The sequence below is a fragment of the Protopterus annectens genome, chromosome 3.part1 (assembly GCF_019279795.1).
Source record: "Protopterus annectens isolate FY-2018-M chromosome 3.part1, PAN1.0, whole genome shotgun sequence".
In the NCBI taxonomy this organism is placed as follows: Eukaryota; Metazoa; Chordata; order Ceratodontiformes; family Protopteridae; genus Protopterus; species Protopterus annectens.
In genome coordinates, this window is record NC_056732.1 from 1,701,634,550 (window position 1) to 1,701,646,704 (window position 12,155).

Below are 12,155 nucleotides of genomic sequence, written 5' to 3' on the forward strand. Positions count from 1 at the left end.
TGCCACTTCTGTCTTAAGAAGTGTGAAGTTAGCTTTGGAGAAATCTTTTACAGTGGTTTCCCTAATGGGGGGTGGGGGAGGGATGTGGATGTCTAGGGTGATTAGCTTGTGGTCGGATCTGACCCAACGAGGAATTGACCTCTGGTGTGGAGCACTAGTTGCCCATGTTGGTAATAACCAGGTCTAGGATATTGCTGCCCCTGGTGAGGGTGTGGATAAGTTGATCCAAGGCATTGGAATTTATAAATTCCAGAAAATTTTGAGCACGAGAGTTGGTACATGAGTAGTTTTCCCAGTTAATGTGGTACATGAGTAGTTTTCCCAGTTAATGGTGGGGTAGTTCAAATCACCCATTATTAGGGTGTTAGGTTGTACCCTAATATTGTCCAGTGTATCAAGAAATGAGGAGTGGGAATCCTGGGGCATGGTGGGGGATCTGTAGCAAGCTACAATTTGGATTGCGGTCTTGCCCAGAGTTAGTTGCAGTTGGATAATCTCAGCTGCATTATGCTGAGCAGCTAGCCTGGAGGTGTGGATATCCTTAATGAATATGGACACGCCTCCACCTTTAGTGTTTCAGTCCAGGTTAGGTGGCCGAAAGGTGTGGTATGAATTATAGCCTGGTAATGCAGGGGTACTCTCTGGAGCCTTGAACCAGGTCTCTGTCACTGCACAGATGTCGATGTTCTCCATTTTAAGGAGTGCCTCGAGTGAGTGCATTTTGAGGTTTAGACTTCTAGCATTGAGTAGCAATACCCTCAGATTCTGCTTGCTTGTACCTGTTACGGTGGTGAATTTGTCATTTGAATCTTGCCTAAAAAAAGGCACTATAGGGGTGGCTAGAGCCTTAGCCAGTATCTGGAATCTCAGGGGCGACAGGTGCAGGCCATCTCTGCCAAAGCATCATGGTTACAGGAATTACCTACCCATACTCTCCCTTCCTCTTCAGCTATTCTATCATATAACACCCACTGTACTCCACTCTCACATAACAGATTAAACCTAAACCATAACGCTCACTCACTCACGAACTCCTACTATCTCCTCTCCTTCTAAATCTACCTATATTCTCTCACTTCTACCGTCTCCTGACTTAGCCTCCTTACATTAGAATTTTCCCTGCCTTACTGTTTGCATCCTAATAACACTGCCCAACCATATAACTCTTAACTGTTACGCACTGATCTATTGAGCCTCTAATAAGGAACAGGATCTCTCTTCTCTCTCCTCTATTCTTCGTCCCTCAGCTCAGTACTTGACCACCAATTTTTGTAGCCATGCTGAACATCCACATACTCCTATTTTTCCTCTGGCTGCTGACCTCCATCACAGCAACTATCCACTAGCTTCCATAAAACTATTTCCCACCCACTGGCACACAATCTGACCTTCAAAACCCATTTGACTATCACTTTTGCTATCACCCCATGTCTATCTAACATTTCTGCCCTGCATCAAGTCAAAACATCCACCCGGACAAAAAAAAAAAAAAAAACACTGTTCATAAACTAAACTTACTTCCAAAGACCAAATTTAAATTGGACTTCTCTTACCTCTACGTGTACCACAAGCTGATCCTGTGTGGAGATGTCCACCCAAACCCTGGCCCACTGCATCAAATTCTAGACTCTGTAGCATATCTAATAATGTTACACAATGTCATACATGGTCTCACCACCATACCCCAGAAATTATGATTATTATTGAAACCTGTTTAAAACAGAATGTTAAGGATGATGAAATCCTTCCTACGGGATATAATATACTTAGAATGGACAGGTTAAATAAAAAAGCGGCTAAGTAACAATAATCTATAGTTAATATTCTAGATCTCTCTTCATCCAAAAACACCCTCCCAAAATCAACAACGCCAAAATACTTGCACCCTCTCTCAAATTAAACAATAACAAAAGGATATGTATTTTTGCTATCTATACTCCTCCTGGAAGTAATAATATATCAACCACAGAAAAATGTTATCATTAGGCCACTCCCAAAATAAAGCAAGAAACTGTTATACTAGGCAACTTTAACATCAATTGTCTAACAGCATGCAACAACACATCAAAATAATCTATCAGTCTATATGGCCTCTTCCACGTCACATTCTCCCCTACCACATATAATAAAAACTCATCTCACTATTCCAGCATAGACTGGATCTTGATAAACCCCCCAAATAATATCTGCTCCAATGGCTCACTTCCTGTCACCTTAAGCGGCCATACGCCAAACTTTGTCACCAGGAAGCAAACAGCTTTGATAGAACCAGTTTAGAAACCTTACTAACTTTAACAAGGACAGTTTCATAGCAAAACTCTTATGAAAAACTGGGATCAATTATGCATGATTATATGAAGCCGTATCTGTGTTCAGTACAATTTCCCTAGATACACTTAACTGTATTGCTGCTGTTACAACTAAACACATCAAAAAGACACCTGCCCCATGGTTATTAAGCAAACCAAATCTCTTACGACATTCTGAGATAAAGCCTGGAAAACCTGGCATACAGACACCACAGATACCAAATTCTGAGCCTATAAGCATCTTAGAAAGCAAGCAAAACACAGAATAAAACAAGATAAAAAAATACACGACTTAAAACTCCAAGACTGAGACCATAAGAATCCAAAACTCTTCTTGTCTGCAATCAATCATCCGCTACTCCCAGGTCAATCCACCCAACATACCCCTCCACCAACTCATAATCTCATGGCATACCATCCCAATTCACCTCCTTCTTCATTCAAACAGTTACCTTCCTTATCAATGGCTAACACACCCCAAATAACAAAACTCCCAAAATTTCCTTCTTCTGTTCTATCCTCACAGGCACTATCAAGATATTCCTTCTTCAGTTAAAAACTACTACCCCAGCTCTAGACTATTTGCCTACTGAGTACATAAACTAGCCTCAGATGCTTTATCATATACAATATCCATCCCAATAAACTGGTCCATGAAAGAATACTATGTTTTGGAACTCTGGAAAAAATCCTACATATCTCCCCTCCACAGAGCAGGTACTTCTATAGATTTCTTTAACTTTTAGCCAGTAGAGATAATTTTCTCCAACTGATAAACTTCTAGAGAAATGTGTGCAATGCAGACTCCTTAAATATGCCTCTGAAAATAACCTTTCTCGTTCATAGCATGGTTTTAGGCCATATCATAGTACCAAGACAGCCCTAATCAGTTTCATAACTAATAGAAACCGAAACAGAAAGCTGGTTAATGCAACCTCTGCTGTCTTCCTAGACCTTTTAAAAGTTTTAGGCACAATCTCCCATGTAAAGTTTATTCAAAATCTGCCCACTCTTGGACTTGAATGCCCTTCAATCAGCTGATCCACCAGCTGTCTTTCCAGTAGATCTCAGACAGGAAAAGAGCAGAGCAACTTCCCTTCTTTCTCCCCAGCTCTGTAGGAGTTCCCCAAGGATCCATCCTGGCTCCCCAGCTATTAATGTTTTCATCAATGACTGCCATGCAGCCAGCAAATATGCTACCACTATACAATACTCAGATAATTCAACACTCATCTAGACAAGAAACCTTGCTATCTCCTAACACAAACTCAAAGAATCTATGACTTCTATTGAAACATGGCTAGCCAACTCGTAGCTCTTCCTGAACTCCCCCAAAAAACAAATTAATGCTATTCTCTTCTAGCCCCTTCTCTTGCCAAAAAAAAAAACACTTCACCCTAACCTCATCAAGCAACATCAAAATTGAACTAGTGTCTCTTTCTAAGCTGTTAGGAGTCACAGTAGATGAAAACCTAAAATTTGACCTCCATATAAAAGAAACAGTAAAGAAAACTCAACAAAAGCTAAGATCGCTCTATAGAATCACTTCATGCTTAAACAAGTTATCATAAAAATATATTGCTTCAACCTACCTGACTTCCACACTCCTTTGCGTTGCTCTCTTACTTGTCAACCTACAAGCCTCACTATCTAATCTTCTGGAACACAGCTATAAAAAAAAATCACAAAAATTGCTACTAATCTGTATTATGAAGCCCATCACTGTCATGCCCTAAAACAACTCTCCTAGCTAGAACTACCTCACACCCTAACCTTCTCTTAACTAGGTATGGCACAAAAACTTGTCTATAAACCTGAAGTGTGCCCAGCAACTATACTCCACAAAACAGATCTCTGCTTCTAAAATAGAATGCTTCTTCTTATAACACAGTTAAAAAACCTTTCTAGTGATACCTTGTACTCCTTATATGCTGCTAGACTATGGAATGTACCCACACACCTAAAATTGAACAACACAAGCAGTTTAAATTCCACCTTAAACAGTACCTTCTGGACTCTGCCATTGTTCCACCCGTGACTAATCTTTTCCATACTCCATTTCCTATATTCTGTATGAATCTCTTACATCTTCATGATTTCCTTCTTAAACCTAGCGCTTCTCATCTATACTACATAACATGAGATAATATATTTTCTTTCACTACTATGCTCTTTCACCCTCTGTTAATGCCTCCTCTCTCTGATTCATCTATGCCATCTCACCATGCACTCTGTTAATCCCTCCTCTCTCTGATTCATCTAAGCCATATCAACACACCCTCTATTAATCCCTCATCTCTCTGATTCATCTAAGCCATCTCAACACACCCTCTATTAATCCTTCCTCTCTCTGATTCATCTAAGCCATCTCAGCACACCCTCTATTAATCCTTCCTCTCTCTGATTCATCTAAGCCATCTCAGCACACCCTCTATTAATCCTTCCTCTCTCTGATTCATCTAAGCCATCTCACTACACACCTTTCCTACTACCCTCCAATAAGATACTACTCCCTAGCTTCTCTGCATCTCAGTACCTTCCCTATAGGCAGACTCATCTACCTTTTAGATCAGCCCTCTCATCTCTCTCTCTCTCTCTCTCTTCTCCAGCACTTACTTATAAATGCTTATCTCTTTTCCATCACTCACTTGTAAATCTATTACTACAATGTCTCCCTAATGCCTGTAATGGCACACATATCATTATAACAGGTTTTCATGACTAAATAGATGAAACTTGCATTAACTTTATATACGTAAATCATGACGATTAATTGTCTAGATGTTTGGCCAGATGTACTTGCTTTTCAAGAACAATTGTCCAGATTTCTGATGTCTGCAGGTATGCAAAGATAGTAGTGTCATGGTTAGGTGAGGAAAGAAAATGTACACATCTGCTAAACCTTTCTGTGCCATTAACTATCAAATCCATATTACGAGTTATCTTTTTTCTATTTTTGATAGAACAAGTAGACTAATTTCTTATTTTCCTGACTCTGATAACAAATCATCTTTCTTGATTTTGCTGTTGTTTGGGTAGCAAGACATTCAGTATATTGCACAAGGTTATGGTGTTGCTGCTATGTCCTCTATGGTAGCAGCAACTCTATATGTCCTAAGAAAATATTTTTAGTTACATTCCCAGTCCTTGCCTGATGATAATCTTTTTTTTTTCCAAGTAGCTACTGAGATTGTTAAAAACTTATGGAGAGAAAAAAAATTTGCAAGGCTTTAAGCAACTTTCTCTCTCCTGTTCCAAAATTCCAGAGGAATTATCCTTCAGAAAGGACCCTTCTTTAACAAATACAAAACGATCTCAGCAAAAAGGTAAAACATTCTCCAGAAAGAAGTGGCAGGCAGGATAAAGCCAAAACAGATTTCAAAAAACCTAAAGGATCAGTCCTTTGATGAAAAGCTTTCAAACTATTGCCTACCAATATGGCAGTCAGCACACAGAGGTTAAAGCTGTGACGCAAGAAGAAGCATTTCTGAGGCTTCACAGGAGCAGTAATCAGCTAAGAGCTTCACTTCTGGCAGAAAAGTCCTTATTGGGAGCCAGTAGACATAATAATTGTTGCCATTTAAGAACAATATAATTAATGTAGCTTTCTGACTGAAAGTGGTATTTTCCCTTTTAGAAACATAGTATTTTTTTATCATTATTGGAAATTTCGTGTCAGGAACAGCTATTCTTAGCTATAAGTCTTATATAGCTCAATAGGGGCTAGTTTGGACTAAAAATTACTCTACTTTTATGAACTTTTAAAATTGTAATTAAAAGATTTATTTTGGGATGAGAGGCAATGTGTTTTCACAGTGTTATACTTATGCTCTCTTCTTGACAAACTACCTGCCATTTTTCTTTTACTGGCAGTGTTTTTATTTGAGTAAAAGTAGTGTTGACAGGGAAATACTTTATGAAAGGGATGGGACAAGAAGTGTGAGTGTAAGTGTGCTGCTTGTGTGCACTAAGTTCTTCCAACCACCTCACTCTAGCAATGCTTATTACTTTTGGCTTCTCTAACTTGGCTACAAAATGTATACTTACTCTGGTCCTGCTGGTTCGACTCCCGGTGGTTCCTAGAAAGAAAACGGCACTTACCAAGGAGCCCTTGATGACTACACTGGCTCATTCTATGCCTTACCCGATAGTAGGTGAATCTGCAGTGGCTATTGGTTGTTACTCAGACAACTCACTTGTCTCTCCAGTGTTCTTTGTTGTAGTCCTTTCAGCCACCAGAAACCGTGGGTCAGCGACATCCTCTTCAGCTGTTCTAGTGCCCAATTTAGGTATGGAAAATGATCTCTAGGGCTGGGAGACACTGAGATATTTCATGGGATAAGAGGAAACAGGCTGTCAGAGCATTCAAACATCCTTCATTCAAGTTAGTCTTCTTCCACAGGGACTTATATTAAGAGAAAACAAAAGATTAAGCATTGTTCATCTCAAGACATAATTACAATTAAGAAAGATCATTTTCTTACCTTAGCAAAGCATGTATTGCAAGATACTGATGTCCAGGAGCCATTACAGATGAGCAGCCCTTGTAAAGAAACTTCCGAGGAAACGGGGTCTGACAATTCTGATTATGGAAGAGAATTGGCTTATTATCCTTCAGGTTCTCAAGTGCAACTTACTGAATTTGAAGAAAATATAATTTATTTTCTTTATGTGGAGACATTTTTATTAATCAGATCACAGCTGGAATGAATGGGGCACTTTTAAGCGGAAAAAAACAGAGGTTACTCCTTAAATTAATATATTCTATGATATGTTACAAATGGATGTTCCTCGTTCCTCTCACATCCCTCCTGTGCTGTCATTCCTGTAGAATGTGTTAAATGCTACCTGTAATCATCCTGATACCCAGCTGTCAGTCCCTAAAAAAAGGCAGATAAAATGTATAAAGTGCCACAGACTAATACATTTATTTTTTCCCATCTTAAATCAGACTCAACAGCAATATCTACTGTGCCTACTTCTGGGAATAGATTGGTTTTGATCATGAACCCTTCACCTGTTGACAAGGTAGACAAGGTGTTAGACCATCAGGTAAGAGCATGTTTTCTTCTTCCACTTTGGCTTTCAGAATTCTCATTTACCAGGCATGCACATGGACATTTATGCTTTGTTATATGGATGGTCTGAGGGAACTTGCTACTTCTTTGCGTACAGAAGAATTTTTTGGTACTTACGTATTATCGCAACCACATTGCGAGCCTGGGATAATTTGCGATGTTTTGGTGAAATTTTTAATGTTAACCTCAGTTGGGGGTGTATAAACTCCTAACTACTATTCTGTGACATTGCTATTGTGCCCTGAAGAGGGATAAGGGAAAAATGCTTCACCCCGGGTAGCGTCCTTTAATGACGATTTTCAACTGTCACATCCAAAGGCAATAATCTGTCATGAATGAGTAAGCAGGGACTTTTACTAAAGGAAACCTTGTTTCTAGCCCTACCATTTCAGTGATTCTCCCAAATCAGAAAGTCTGAACACACAGCTGGTTGTGTCCCTCAAATATTTAAGTCTCAGTTGACAACTGCAGATAACTAAGGAGGGACAATGGGACACAATGCAACAGAGGTACTTACCTTATATGTGCAGACTCATTGTAAACACACAAAACACACGAGGAGTGCCCTTTCAAAAACGCACAACGGTTCTCAATTATACAATAAGACTAGCGATTAACATTACCGGTGCCCTACAGCAGCGGGTCTTGCTGTTTTTGCTGCTATGCACTTGTGGTTAGAAGAATAGCAGTTGAATTAACCTCAAGCTTCAGGGTGCCCAATGTGGACAACTGCCACTGTCATACCTTGTATGCATAATTTTTAAAATACAGCAGTCTTACACAGGGAAGTAAAAATTTACTCAGTTTTATAAACGAGTAGGTGCTACAGTTCCCAAGTAACTTTGACAATATTTTTATGGCAGGAGAAGGGCTTGGAAATGAGCCGCTTCTTCTGCTCCGAATGTGGTTGCGATAATACGTATCAATTTTTTTAATCAAACTTATTCTAGTGTGTCCCAGGTATTCAAATATGCTTTCCAAAGTGTGTGTGATTGTGCAGATACTGTTTCTGGGGCTACTGCTTCAGTGTTGAGAAGAATGCTTGGCATGTAACCAAAAGTTTGCTGATGAGGTGAAGTCTGATATCTTAGATTCTGTTTTAGATAAGGATGTATTGTTTAATTCATCTATTACCTAGGTTCCCAAACAACATAATAAAAGAGGGAAACTGATCCAGGGAGTTTCTAAGATGTTTAATGTTGCCCAATATAAATCACACACACACACACACACACACACACACACACACACACACACACACACACACACACACACACACACACGCACGCACGCACGCACACACACGCATGCACACGCACGCACACACACACACACACACACACACACACACACGCACGCACGCACGCACACACACACACACACACACACACACACACACACACACACGCACACATGCAAAATATGCAAATCCAGACATTCTGGCAAAGAAGGTGTTAAAAAGAGATAGCCAGAGGGAAAAAACAACAAGAAACAGTGGGCATTTTAGAAAAAGGGACAGTCCAACAGTACGGATCCCTCCACCAGTCCAGCTCATATCTGTGCAAATATGCACAGTTAACTGCTCCTTAATATCCTCCTTTTGTCAAAAGACATTCTCAGACTCCTAAGTGATAAAAAGTGGTGAAGATGGTTACAGATGGAAGTGGATACCAAAACCTCCTTTCAGGGGAATTCCTCCCCATCCTACTAAAAAAAAAAAAAAACAAAAAAAAAAACAGAATATTTTCCTCAGTGTCTTCAGTCTTTGCACACTTGAGGTGTCATCAATGCCTATAGGTCAAAGGAGTAAAGGCTTCAATTTCATAATCTATCTGCTGCCAAAGAAAGAGGCCTTTTGGAGACCAGTACTAGAGCTTTTCGTTTCTAAACCTGTATGCGAAAGTACCAAAATTCAAAATGTTAACCTTACATAACCTGCTACCTCTCATTCCTCCATAAATTACATGGTAACATTAGAGTTGAGAGATGCTTATTACCACATTCCCATAAACACAGGTTTCAGGAAATATCTAAGGTTCTCTGTTTCTGGGTCACATTATCTGTTCTCTGCATTACCCTTTGGATTATCTACAGCTCCAAGAGTGTTCCTAAAATGCATAGCTACAGTCATAGCTTATTGTAGGTTATACAGTGAGCTCATTGCCATTGAAAAATGTGCACTCTGATTGGACAGTCCAACCAGCTTGCTCATGATAAATCGAGCATATACCGACAGAAAAAAAGTCCAGCTGCTAAAGCAGCACTGAATGGCCAGACTTTTCTGTTGGCATATGCAACAGAAGGCAGAACAAAATACAAGAAAAATCAGGTATGTTCTTCAAAAGTAAGGAAACAGAAACATACCTGATTTTCCTTGTATTTTTTTTTTGCTGTCCTTCCTTAAATCTTGTCAGAGTCTCATACCTCTCAAATGTTTGGATCTTCGCAGACTGTCCAGATTTTTGCCTCATAGTTTTGGTCTTGTCCTCTAAAAAAAAAAAAAGAAAAGAAAAAAAGATTTCTGGCAAGCCACGTGGGATAGAAGTCATTAAATAATGACAGTCATTTGAGGTTTAGGCTTTATATCCTTCAGAAAATGCACAATGACAAAAAAAATCTTCTTGATCCAGAAACTTTCTAAGTTTAGAAGAACTATCCAATCTGTCCCTATTCTTGGAGCGCTGTCTCCCCCTCTCAAGTTATGCTTGGCTTTGTCTAGATTTCTTGCATTGAAAAAAGAAGCAGTAATGGAGATTCTGTTTTCTCCATTGCTTCTCCTGCACTGCACTGATATACTGTGCAAGCATGGGGATGCAATTCCAATATGCATACGCAGTACATTAACAAAGAAGTAAAAATGCAGAGGCACAGCTGAGTGTCATTAAACAAAGGCATTATTTAAGAAGGGTAAGCAATTTCTTTCTTAAATAATGTCATTGCATGATAGCAATGATCCCCTCCTGGGTGTGGGTATATCAAGATTTACCCATGGTTGGCTTTGTTTGACTATACCACCCATGGGAAGAGCCTGATATACCCAGTCATGGATTATTGCTGAACTAAATAACGTTCATTTTTTCCATATTTAGGCAACTTACTTATCTTTGCAGAGTCTTTATCCAGATGTTGAATCATTAACATGGATTATCTCTTCTGACCAATTTAGACTTCCAGATAAATATTTATAAATAAATAAATAATAAAAATATATTATGGTAAAGATCACTGCACATGCAATTTGCACAATGTGGTGTATGTGGTCCAGTGCCAGGGATATCAAGCATATTACATGAGACACCAGGAAATTAGCAGTCTGAATAAGGACTCTTTTATATTCAATCAAAACAAAAGATAACACATTAAATGTTTTACCCCGGGATTCATGAAGCTCAGTGCAAGGACAGCGTTAGCCTTGCTCCGACCATGCAGCGTAGAGATGGCACAGCAGCACGGCATGCATATTAATGAAGGCACGCTGCCGTAATGGTCACGTGCATAGGAAAAGTGTATGAATGCAGGGGGCATGTCCAAGTGCTGCACGGAGGCGTGATCATGTTGGCTGCATACCCGCAACCTAAAATGCTGACTAGTACAGCCTGCCTCCAATAGTAATCACTCCTGTCAGTGTCTGTGGATACTGAAATGTATGCAAAGCATACAAGACAACTTGCGAACTCCACAATAAGAAGTAAACACAAAGGAATGTAGCTGAATATTGAGTCCCCGTCCCTCGAACAAAGATATTTAAAACCCCATGCCCGTATTCCATTGTAGTGTCGCTAGTTATACCAAGTGGAAGCGAAACACATCATGTTAGCGCGCCACCAACTGCCAAGCCTAGTCCAATGGTATGGGTTACCACCTGTCCCACATTGTGAGGGACAGTCCCCCTCTAGGCAGGTGTGTCCATACCAAATTCATAATAAATGTGAAATGTCCTGCGATAGTAGGACATAATTATGTCCCATATGTTATGAAATAGTCCCATACAGTACGTATGTCCATATATAAAATACCTATATGTTACAAGAAACAGAATAAGCAAGTAAACAAAATAGAATAAGCAACTACACCGCCACAACAATAAAAGCTTATATGTAGGCATGAAACTAAAGTACTATCCTTAGTAATGACCATGGGTATGTGTTGGCCTGTAAACTCAGATGTGTGCCACGAAAATGTCCCATCCAGGTCATATGAAATGTGCCTACCCTACCAATGATCAGAGCATTTGCCCAATATCTGCCCATTTGCAGTCCAAGATGTCCTTGCCATGACGGCCCATAGATGAACGAGTATTACCCGGGTCTACCTACCATGTCATGAAAGATAAGGATTTGCGAGTACCTATGTGTGTGTGACATACAGCATGTGGTTGATCTGAAATGTTAGTGTAGACCTCACAACCATATTGGTCCCAGAGATATGTAGTGTACGCAATGTGTTCTGTTGACTGTGCCATGGGCCATCAACTAGAGAAGGGATGAATGTTGATTGCGGAATATGGGGGTGGGGGGTGATGGGTAATGTAATATATCACCAATGGGAGACTGGGTTGGATGCACAATAGGTGAACTGGAGGTCCATGAGGGAGCAGGGTGTGAATCAGGAAGATAACCAAAGAACAAATATACACATCCGCAATACAATCCCACAAACATGTGAACATTAAAATGTGCAATACACATGTACAGAAACATTACCGGCACATACCCACATAATGGTTTGGCTTGAACTGAGCCATCCAACCCCAACACACCTGGATACA